The sequence below is a fragment of the Solanum dulcamara genome, chromosome 7 (assembly GCF_947179165.1).
Source record: "Solanum dulcamara chromosome 7, daSolDulc1.2, whole genome shotgun sequence".
NCBI classification, from domain to species: Eukaryota; Viridiplantae; Streptophyta; class Magnoliopsida; order Solanales; family Solanaceae; genus Solanum; species Solanum dulcamara.
This window is the reverse complement of record NC_077243.1, coordinates 66,643,408-66,654,827: the sequence shown is the minus strand read 5'-3', so window position 1 is coordinate 66,654,827 and position 11,420 is coordinate 66,643,408. Positions and strand designations below refer to the sequence as shown.

The following is an 11,420-nucleotide window of genomic DNA, read 5'->3' as shown; positions in this document are numbered from 1 at the left end:
CCATTTATTGCTGGACTTTAGATCCTATTAACTCGTGCCAGTATGGGATCTCACTTGAAGCCACTTCCCTCTTTTAGGGTATACCCATGTCACTATCTGTTGTGTTCTACCTTACGCCTTTATTTCTAATTTTCCAATATGTATGATTCTTTTCCAACACATTCGGTATATTTCACCATATCTATGCCTTCATTTATATCTTTCATACCTTTGGTTGCCTAGGTACGACAACTTAACACAATCATGAGGTGCTAATCCAGTCTAATTATGGGTACTCAAGTCAGGTAGCAATTTATTCGAAGCCACTTTCCATTTATTTTGATCAATAAATAGCTAGGGCTTATAGTCATTTCCAATTATCAAATAGGCAGTACTTAACTTCCGACTCTCAGTGTCCCAAGCTTTGTCATAGTCCTAGCCTTATCCCAGTGGGTACCACTTGTCCCTTTAATGAGTTCACAATGCGCTAGTTGTTTTGCAAAGCTGCATCCCCTATCGCAAAGGTCTTATCATCTTTCATGGTGGAGTTATGTATCGACAATACTTGTTTACATCAACAATGCCATGCACGTCCAACGTGTATATATACATGCATATCATCTCATATCACAGCCACACAGGGCTTCCCAGAGGGTCACCTATCCCAATATTACTTTTGCCCAAGCACGCTTAACTTCGGAGTTCTGATGGGATCCGGTACGTTAGTGCTGGTATGATTGCACCCTGCCTCGTGGGGCGCATATCTACCGAAGAAAATGATGACCCTGCAGCTGATCTAGTAGGCCAAGCTGCACCGCCCAAGTTACCCTTATATTCTTATTACACAGACCATATCCTATCTTTAGCCACTTCTTCACAAGGCTTTACTTATTTTCATAACTATCCTTATTATATTCACATCGTATCCTTTTCGCATTCTACCCCATAGTATAATACTTCTTAACCTTTTTCACGATTCTTACTGTGGGTTACTTACCCTTTTAAGTTAGTCTTATCCTTAATATATCGTTCTATCCAGAACTACCAGTCTTTCCTAAATCATTTTCCTTTTATTTCAAGGAAAATTTGGGCAGAGTTTCCTCTCTATTCCTTACTATCTCAACACCTGCACGCAGAAAATGCCAACAATGCCTCCTAGGGGCAATAAGCATAAAGATACATTTATACGTATCATATCACGTTATATCGCAGCCTCACAGGGCGCCCAATATCAACAATAGTATAAACTGATGGACTTACCTTATATGTCCAACTCGAACTGCACCTGTTTAGACTTTCCGTTTACTTTTCCTTTCAATTTTCAACTTTACATGTCAACCGTAATTCAATACCTTACCTAGCACTTATCATTCGTGCCTTTCTTACCTTCGTGCTGTGTAACTTCCAATATCGTCTGTAACCTTCTTCTATTTGTGTTGTCCTTCTGCTGAAATCACAAGTTAGTATGAGGAATTTCATTCCCTATGATTCGGCTCTATCGCACGATCGTAGACATGAAAGAAAGATAACATCCTATATGTCCTGTAGCCTCTTGTCTATAGATGTGGTGCAAAACAAACCGATAAACAAGACTCTACTAGACACGGTCTATAAACACTCCAAAGACCGAACTGCTATGATATGACTTCTGTCATGACCCAACCCCGTGGGCCACGACTGGGGTCCAACATGGACTCCCATATACGTGACTTTCAAATATAACCAAATTGAACTATGGGTCATGTGATACAACCACCCAAAACCCCAACGGGTTAAAACTTTTTCATGTCCATGTAGCCTCATTTATTCGTATCGTATCAGAGAAGAGAATACAAGCCGACAAGGCTGCAATAACGTAAAAACATTTACAACGTGCCATATAGGCATAGCCAAAATAAACTCAGGAACAACTCACACATACATGTCTACAGACCTCTAAGAATAGTACGGTAACATATGGCGGGACAGGGCCCCCGCCGTACCCCTGAATAAACAAATACATATATACACCAGAGGACCAGTACAAAAAAACTAGGCTCCGGAATAGTGGAGCATCTCCAATCATAGGGGAGCAGAAATCCTGGGCTGGCGAATCTCTAAAATGAACGTCTGTACCTACGGGCATAAAACGCAGCCCCCCGAGGAAAGGGGGTCAGTACGATACATATACTGAGTATATAAGCATACATAACTGAGATAACAACTGAAACAGGGGTGAAGGAAACCAAGTATAACATTTAATAGGGTACTGTACCTGCATCTCATAAAATAAAGTCATGTATTCTATTATCACGTACCGTATCCGGCCCGCTCGGGGACTCGGTGTTACAAACACATCATCTATCATGATAGGCATATGCATATTATTAGCACTGTGGGACGTACAGCCCGATCTATATATATAGCAACCACATGCCGAGGAACGACGGCCTGATCCATATGTCACATGATAATGCCGAGGTACAACGGCCCGATCCATATAATGCATAATAATGCCGAGGCACGACGGCCCGATCCGTATATTACATGATGATGCTGAGGTACGACGGCCCAATCTGTATATTAAATGATGATGCCGAGGTACGACGGCCCAATCCGTATAATGCATAATTTGTCGTGGAACGTACAACCCGATCCTTACATAGCAAAATGTACCGAGGTACGTCCGGCCTGATCCATATATATATCATAATGCATATACGTGTACGTAAAACTCTATAAAATATCAAACATCCTATATATATCATCACAAAGCATGTTCAAGAACCCCTAGGTATAGGAGCTTACACATCCCAATACTATTCAACCTTTAGGAGGCTCAAGGGTCGTAGTTCAACTACTTCAAGGACCTTATCACTCAAAAGTTGATACAAGTCATAAGTTATACTCAAGACTTCAACTGGAACTGCCTTTACACTCATATCATACCTCAATTCACTTACATTTAAGACATTCCAAATGGAAAAAGAGACAGACTTTACATATACCACCTTTCGTCATATAGAAGCCCTAAAAGGCAACAACTCAATTACTACAGAAGTTCTAATATCACGAAGTTAATGAAACTCATGGTTCATGCTTGGAATTTATGAATGGAATTACCCCAAGCTCATATACATATCATTCATTACTTACGTCTAAGACATGCCAAAAAAGAGAAGAATAGCTTTACATACCTTGTTTGAATTATTCCTTATCCTGCTTGCCTCGCCGTCCTTTGAACCTATTCAACATTAGAGTAGTATAAATGTCAACCCCTTTTACTTTCCAGCACCCTAGGTTACATCTTAGTATTAATGGAATCTATTTCCTTAGTCGTTTCCCGACTAGTTCTGTTATTCGCTAAGGCGTCGACGAAAATTGGGCAGCACCTCCCCTATAATGTGCCCCATCCAAATTTCCAATTAGGTCTCTAATACCTAAATCCAACCAATAACAACAACCTGCAGCAATTCACACCAACAATATACAACATAAACTCCAAACGACTTATTTAAAAATACGGTAGGACAATAGGGCGTCTAGCCTTTATTTTGTAACGCCTTTCATTATAAGCAACGAGGGGTCGTGTGGATTCAACCAGCAGCACCCTAACCTACATTAGAACATATTTAGGCCCTGCAACAACACATCATACCCCTGCATAAGCACCTCACACGAACAACGCCTCATTTCGACTACAATTTAACTATAGCAATTCCAATTTAGTTTATTTCGGGCGTCGAACATATTTATCATGTTTTCACATTTCCATCCACTTACACAACGTATAATACCCTATATAACAACACCATAAACTCTAATTTAAAAGGAAAGGACTTACCTTACATTAAACTTGTCAAACTCGCCAAAACTATCAAAACGCGAAATCTGGACAGCCCACTGTCTTATATTGTCGCTTAGTTTCGGAGGGGTAATTGAGGGAAACAGGATTTGTGACCTCAATGAAAGTTATATAAATTTGTATAAAGGTCGCAAAAAATTTTGAATTACCCCTACATCAATTTTGTACGAAAATATATACCAAAAATACTCACAGTTGTCCGTGTAGGATTTCCAAAATAAAATCTGGGCAGTACCTCCTCTACATTTCATCACCCTTTTTCGCGAAGATAAAAGCAAAATAAAAGTTATAGAACTATGAAATAAATTTCCAAAACATATTTAATCACCCGAAACTAAGCTATACACAAGAAGTTATACCAATAGTACTAACAACTGTCCTCTCCAAAAATGGGTCTGTTCCCTAGCATTTTTTCTTTACGTTTCTCTTAGTTTTCCAAGTGAAGAACTGAAAATATGGTTCCTTAGGCATCTTAATGTACATATATACACCACCACATAATTGAGGAACACCGTAGATAATTAATTCACGGAAGAAAAGTGAAGAACTTACCTTAATTTCCTTCAATTTGTGGCTGCTGTTGTGAGCTATCTTCTTCTCATGTTTCTCTCTATAATTTGGCTGATTTTTGGACTCCAAATTACATAAGAGTCATTAACATACATATATAAGGTCCGTTAGGAAGTGACATGTGTCATCCCCTAAGGGTGACACGTGTCAAACCCTTATTGGGCCACAGATCCATACCTAGACTCCAAGGCTGCCATGTGGCGGTGTGGGACCCACCTCCAATAGGTGTGTCACCTACTTGGTCCAAGTAGGTACATCACCTACTTAGTCAAAGTAGGTGCATCACCTGCTTTCTTCCGAGTAGGTGCTACACCTCCTTCCGCCTCTCCCGTGGGTTCGTAATCTCGTCTTACTTTAGGAGCCCATGTAATCCTTGCTACATAAGCTCAACATGTACTCCAGTGGCTTAAGTACGTAAGACCTCCAATTTGGTAGTTTACACGAGTCAATCGAGTGCTACGACTCATTTCTCAGCCTCCAACTCTTTTCAAATTTTTATAACCTTATTTCCAATCTTCCTTATTATGAAGCATTTCGTTCTCCTTTCCTTGGAGTTATTTGATAGCATTATTAACTATCCAACTCACATAACGACTTTTAAGAAACTTAAGAGCCTTCTAAAAAACATGAGAAGCTTAAGAAGCATTCTAAGGTACCAAAGTACGGGGTGTAACATTTTCCTTGTAGAGTTTGGCATTCTCATAGGCATGTAACCTAAACTCGTCGAACTAATGCAGCTGATGCATTCGCTTTCTGCCTGCGAGCTCTAGATCCAGACTCAACTTCTTTATGGCCCAATAGGCCTGATGCTTTATTTCAACTGGCAGGTGGAAGGCTTTTCCAAATATCAAGTGGTATGGTGAGGTACCAATAGGTGTCTTATTTGCAGTCATGTAAGCCCAAAGTGCTTTATTTAATTTAATGGACTAATGCTTCCTTATTTTGTTCACTGCCTTCTATAAAATTTGAGTCACCTCTCTATTGGACACTTCAACCTGTCCACTAGTTTGAGGGTTATATGTTGTAGACACCTTATGCCACACTCCAAATTTAGCCAGAAGATTCTTCACCATTCTGATTTATAAAATGCTTACCTCAATCGCTGATAATAGCTCTAGGAATACCAAACCTGGTGAAGATACATTTTTACAGAAATATGCTCACATTTGTAGAACAATTGGTGGGAAGAAAAATAGCCTCAATCCAATTAGACATGTAGTCCACTATAATCAGGATGTATTGGTTCCCATAAGAGGGTAGGAAAGGACCCATGAAGTCCATGCCCCATACATCAAAGATCTCGACCTCTAGGATGTTATTCAATGGCATCTCATACCTCCTTGTTATAGTCCCTCTATTTTAACACTGATCACAGTTCCTGACATACCTTGCAGCATCCTTAAAAAATATGGGTCAAAAGAAACTAGACTAAAGTACCTTATGAGCAGTGCTCTCCCCTCCATGATGGCCACCGTAGGGTGATGACTGGCAACTATGTAGCAGTTTGTGAATCTCAACTTCGGGCACACATCTTCTAATCATTCTATTAGTGCCCTATTTGAACAAGTAGGGCTCTTCCATATGTAAAACTTGCCCTTACACATCAACATCTTCTATTGTATGATGTTGCGCAGGGTGGGAAGACTCCACTTACTAAGTAGTTGAAAATATTTGCATACTAAGGCAACTCATTCACCTCCAAAGCTAACAACTACTCTTCTAGAAACTCCTCTTTGATCTGCATTTGTTCACCAATTTGTGATGAAATATTAAGTCTAGACAAATTGTCAATAATTTGATTCTCACAACCCTTGCGATCCTTGATCTCTATGTCAAACTCTATTAGTAGCAAGATCCATCTGATGAGCCTCGGCATGGAATCTTTTTTGTTAAATACATAGCTACAAGTTGCAAGGTCAGTAAATACAACAACGTTAGTACCTACTAGATATTACTTGAAGTTATCAAATGCATACACTAGTGCCAACATCTCTTTTTCCATGATAGTGTAGTTTGCGTAGGCTGAGTTAAGAGTCACGTTTTCATAATAGATGATATGAAAGATCTTCTCCTTTCTTTTTCCCTATACTAATCCTACTGCTGTTTCATTGGCATCATACATGACCACAAAAGGAAACTCCTAATTGGGAGCAATCAAGATTGGGGCTCCAGTTAGCCTCTTCTTCAAGAGCTCAAATGACTACATACAAAATCAAACTTTACCTCCTTTTCCAAAAGGGTGTACATGGGTCTGGAGATCATTGAGAAGTCCTTGATAAACCTCATCTAGAACCCAACATGTCCAAAGAATCTTCATACACCTTTGATTGAAATCGGAGGAGGTAGTTTCTCAATCACCTCAATCTCTATTTTGTCCACCTCTAGCCATTGTATGGACACTTTGTGGCCTAACATAATCCCCTCTATTCTAAGATCCTTTCCAGGTTTTGCAAACATAACTCAGAGGACTTCCTAAAGAGTGAAAAGTCGTCGATGAAGATCTCTATAAAATCCTCCACCATATCATAGAAGATTGCCATCATACACCTTTAGAATATTGCAGGAGCATTCCACAGTTCGAATGACATACACTTGAAAGCATATGTCCTATAAGGAAAAGTGAAAGTAGTATTTTCCTGGTCTTCATGAGCAATGGTAATCTTGTTATATTCCAAATACCTATCAACCTATCCAGCATCTGACCAATAAAGGGGACTGGTAGTGATCTTTTCTTTTTGCATCATTCATCTTGCGATAGCCCATGCAAATGTGTCATCTAGTGACTATTCTAGTGAGGATCAATTTATTCTTATCATTGGTGATCACAGTCATCCTACCCTTTTTAGGCACAAACTGGACTAGACTTACCCATTTGCTATCTAAACTGTGGTATATGATGCCTGCATCCAACCACTTAATTATTTCTTTTCTTACCATATCTTTTATCATAGGATTCAGTCTGCGATGTGGCTATGCAGCTGGCTTATGCCCCTTCTCCATGAAAATCCTGTGTATGCACAAAGCTGGGCTAATCCCATGTAGATCAGCCCTTTTCTATCCTATGGATTCCTTTTGCCTTTTGAGCACCTCTAGAGCTACTGTAACCAGCACTTCAGATAAAGAAGAAGAAAGGATTACAGGTAAAGTATCATTGTCACCTAGAAAGGCATACTTATGGTGGGATGAAAGCGGTTTCAACTCTAATTTAGGAGCTTCCTCAATTAATGGTTTGGATAAAGGACCCAAATCTCTATCTAATGTCTCCATATGCTTCTTCAACATACTTATATTTGGAATGTCTAACACACGAGCCAACTCCTTTACTTCAATATGACTTTCAATATCTTGACCCAATAACACTCTTTTTAAAAGGTCTTCTGCTAACACACACTGTGCTACCATTCTTCATCTATAATATTTATTGCAAACAACTCCTCATAAATAGCAGGAAACTTCAATGCCTAATAAACATCAAACACCTCCACCTTATCATGTGCTCTCATAGTTAATCTCCCAGCAACTACATCAATTAATGACCCTTTTGTTGACAAGAATAGGCATCCCAAGATGAAAGAAACCCCTAGGTCAAGCTCAAAGTCTAGAATGACAAAGTCCACAGGGAAGAAAAGAGATTCTACTTGGACTAGAACATCCTCAATTATACTATCTGCTCTAGACACGAAGAGATCCGCCAAGTACAATAAAATTATGGTTGGCTTGGGGTCCTCCTGACCCAATTTCTTGAACATAGAACTGGGCATCAAGTTGATACTTGCACCCAAATCACAGATCCTTCTAGCATAGATAAACTTACCAATAGTTACCTACACTATGAAACTCCTAGGATCTTTCTGCTTGATTGGGAGACTGAACTTGTTCATAATTCTAGAACTGCACTCCTCATTGAGTGTCATTGTCTCATACTCTTTCTCTTTTTGGCCATAATATACTTGACATATTTGGAATACTTTAGGATACTCGAGAAAACATCAATCAAAGATAAGTTAATATATACCTATTTCAGCAAGTCGATGAACTTTTCCAAGTACTCTTCCTTCTTTTTCTTTTTGAATATTTGTGGGAATAAAGGAGGTGGTTTTGCTTTTGGTTCCCTGTCAGCTCTTGGAAAGCTAGATTTATCTTCTTAAATAACCTTTTATTTACCTTTTCCCTCAACAACTTTATTTTGAGGAGCCGACTCAACTAATGGACGACCACTACAAGCACTTACAATAGTCACCATCTTGGGTTTTTGGTTAGTGTTACCTGGCTACCAACCACCTTGATGGTGAGAGTTCTAAGCACTAGCTAATCACCCAAGATGCCTCTCTAAACTCTGGGTTTCTAACTAATTTTGGCTAACCTCTATAGCCATCGTAGCTTGGTAAGCCATGATTTATTTCAGCAGATTCTCAACACTCATGTTCCTTGATTTGCCTGTTTGTAGGCCACCCTGGTCTTGCTAATTATAATGTTGTTCTCTTCCTTGTGGCCTAAATTATATCTGCCTGTGGTGATAATTTCTACCCTATGAGTAATTTGGGTGGTTCTTCCAACTGGGTTTTAAGTTTTAACATAGTTCTAGTGACCTCCACCCTTTGGTGCATTATCCACAAAGTTTACCGATTTAGGATTTATTGCACAATACTCAGACATGTATTCTATATTGCCACACACCATGCACCATGTTGGTTGTTGTTGTACCACATTTACTGGAGCATGTTGCTGCCCTAATGCTAAGTTGTTAAAATGTTTGGTCATCATATTCTGCATAGCTGAGATTTAACTTTCAAAGTTGTCACAACATCAACTTCCAACATCCTTGCCTATTTCTATACCATAGGTTTAGAGCTACCTCCATTCCATTCAGAATTTCCCTGAGATATGCTATTGAACAGTGCTATGTTTTCTCTAAATACTATCCACCACAGCTGAGTCAAGAAGAATCTTGTTGTTGGGTTCTAACCCTTCAATAAAGGTATGGACCAACACCTTCTTATCTTGATGATGGTCAAGACAACTAATGAGTAAAGATTTAAACTTGACCCAGGCTTGGTACAAATTTTCAACAAATTTCTATTTGAAACTCAAAATTTCAATTCTCAACTTTGTTATCTTCCCTAACGAGAAGAATTTAATCAAAAAAAATTGGGACAAATTATACCAAGAAGTGATTAAGTTTGGCAGCTGGGACTTCATCCACCTTATTACTTCCCCAACAGAGAAAAAAGAAACAAGGGCAATCTCACATAGTCTGATGACACTCTAGTTGGTGTTCAAGTGTTAGTGATCTCTAAGAAGTTCTGTAAATGAATTAGGGATCCTCATGTGGAAATTCAGTGAACTGACAATTAGTGTGCAAGATTTGCACCATATCCTACTTCATTTCGACTCTACCTCAAGCAGACGATTTCTAGATTTTATTGTAACATTTTTGGCTCAAGGAATTGTAACATTCGTAACTATTCTTGTTGTTATATTCAACGTAACCTCATCCGGTCTCTCTACAGGTGCCTCTTGATCAAACTCCATGTTGATTTTTGTCACAAGGTACTGCAAGGCTGATCTTCTTCTTTTTTGATGTAAAAATCTTTTTGGCTCAACCAGCGGCTCTACAATTTCCCAACTCCTATCCAGTGTACTATTTAAGGATACCTGTAAGAAATCACATCTAACATAGAGTTAACACTAGCACAAATAATTTAGAAACTTCAAAAAGAACCAATTGCAAAATATAAAGTCTCCAGCAACGGCGCCAAAAACTTATTGTTGGCAAACCACACGCAAGTATACATGGTCTTATGGGTAGTAAAGTGACTCTTTTTAAAGAAAGATTATCGAACCCAAAGGACTTTAATTAGGCTTTTATTTTTAGTGAACTAAATTAATTGTGTGTGTGTTATAAAGAGTTGAGTTGTTTTGTTATTTCTAATTTCAGACTATTGTAAAAATTACTACTAACGATAATTTAATGATGTCACTAAAGATTTAATCAGGTTAAAATGAATTCCAGGGCTGTAGCATTTATAGATATCAGGGATAATATTCCTTAGTAAATTAATTGTGTGTGTTTTAAAGAGTTGAGTTGTTTTGTTAATTCTTATTTCAAACAATTGTAAAAACTACTAATAAAGATGATTCAAAGATATCACTTGAGATTTAATCAGGTTAAAATGAATCCAGGGCTATAGCATTTATAGAAGTGAGGTATTCCTTAATTCGGTATCCAATGGGTCATTAAATTACTTATTTATAGGGTTGATATTACAATCATGATCCTCCAACCTCTAATTGCCTACCTTTGTTGACAACCTAACTGCATTGTTGAGCGGAGATAGGCATGAACCAACAACAATGCATTTAACATTATCATCTTATTTAGTAACCAAACATGGTGTATAGGTATAAGTAACGGGAATCATATACACGAATCATCCTAGTTAACCCTAGGACAAACATGTTCTCTGCATTCCATGTTCTATCTCCCATCCATCTTCCGAGTTCAAGGTAGGCAACAAATTTATCCTAATGTTGGCCAGACATTAACATAAAAAAATCAGAAATAGTGGAGTAATGATCAACAAAAAACCATTATCAACCAAAACAGAGTAATATTATACCATAATCTTGTGGCTACAGCCCTAGAATAAGGAAACTTACCTACTCGTAGTTTGAATCACAAGAGAAAAATATTTTCTGAACATTTAACAAGTAGAAATTAAGAAAGAAGGTACGAAATAATAACTCTAAGAAGTGTTCTTCATTTTTCCTATCTTTCTCCAAAAAATGAATGAATGAATAATAAAAATTATCAAGTGTGTTATTTATAGTCTCAAAAATCATGAAAATCCATAACTGACACTAAAGTACGCGATGCATAATTGTTTCATTCCTTCATGGTTTTGCAACCTTTGGCTTCTTGATGAAATTACATTGCTCATCAACCAGGTCTGCGATGCGGACCTAGCGCAGACTCAACTAGTTAAGCAAAAATTTCAATTAAATTCAAACTTTCACTCCTGAAGCA

At 38.2% G+C, this 11,420-nt stretch overlaps 1 pseudogene; it reads right to left on the bottom strand.

The window, feature by feature from the left end:
• Window positions 1–603: 603 nt before the first annotated feature.
• On the bottom strand, window positions 604–724 carry LOC129897921 (5S ribosomal RNA; annotated as a pseudogene).
• Window positions 725–11,420: the final 10,696 nt, after the last annotated feature.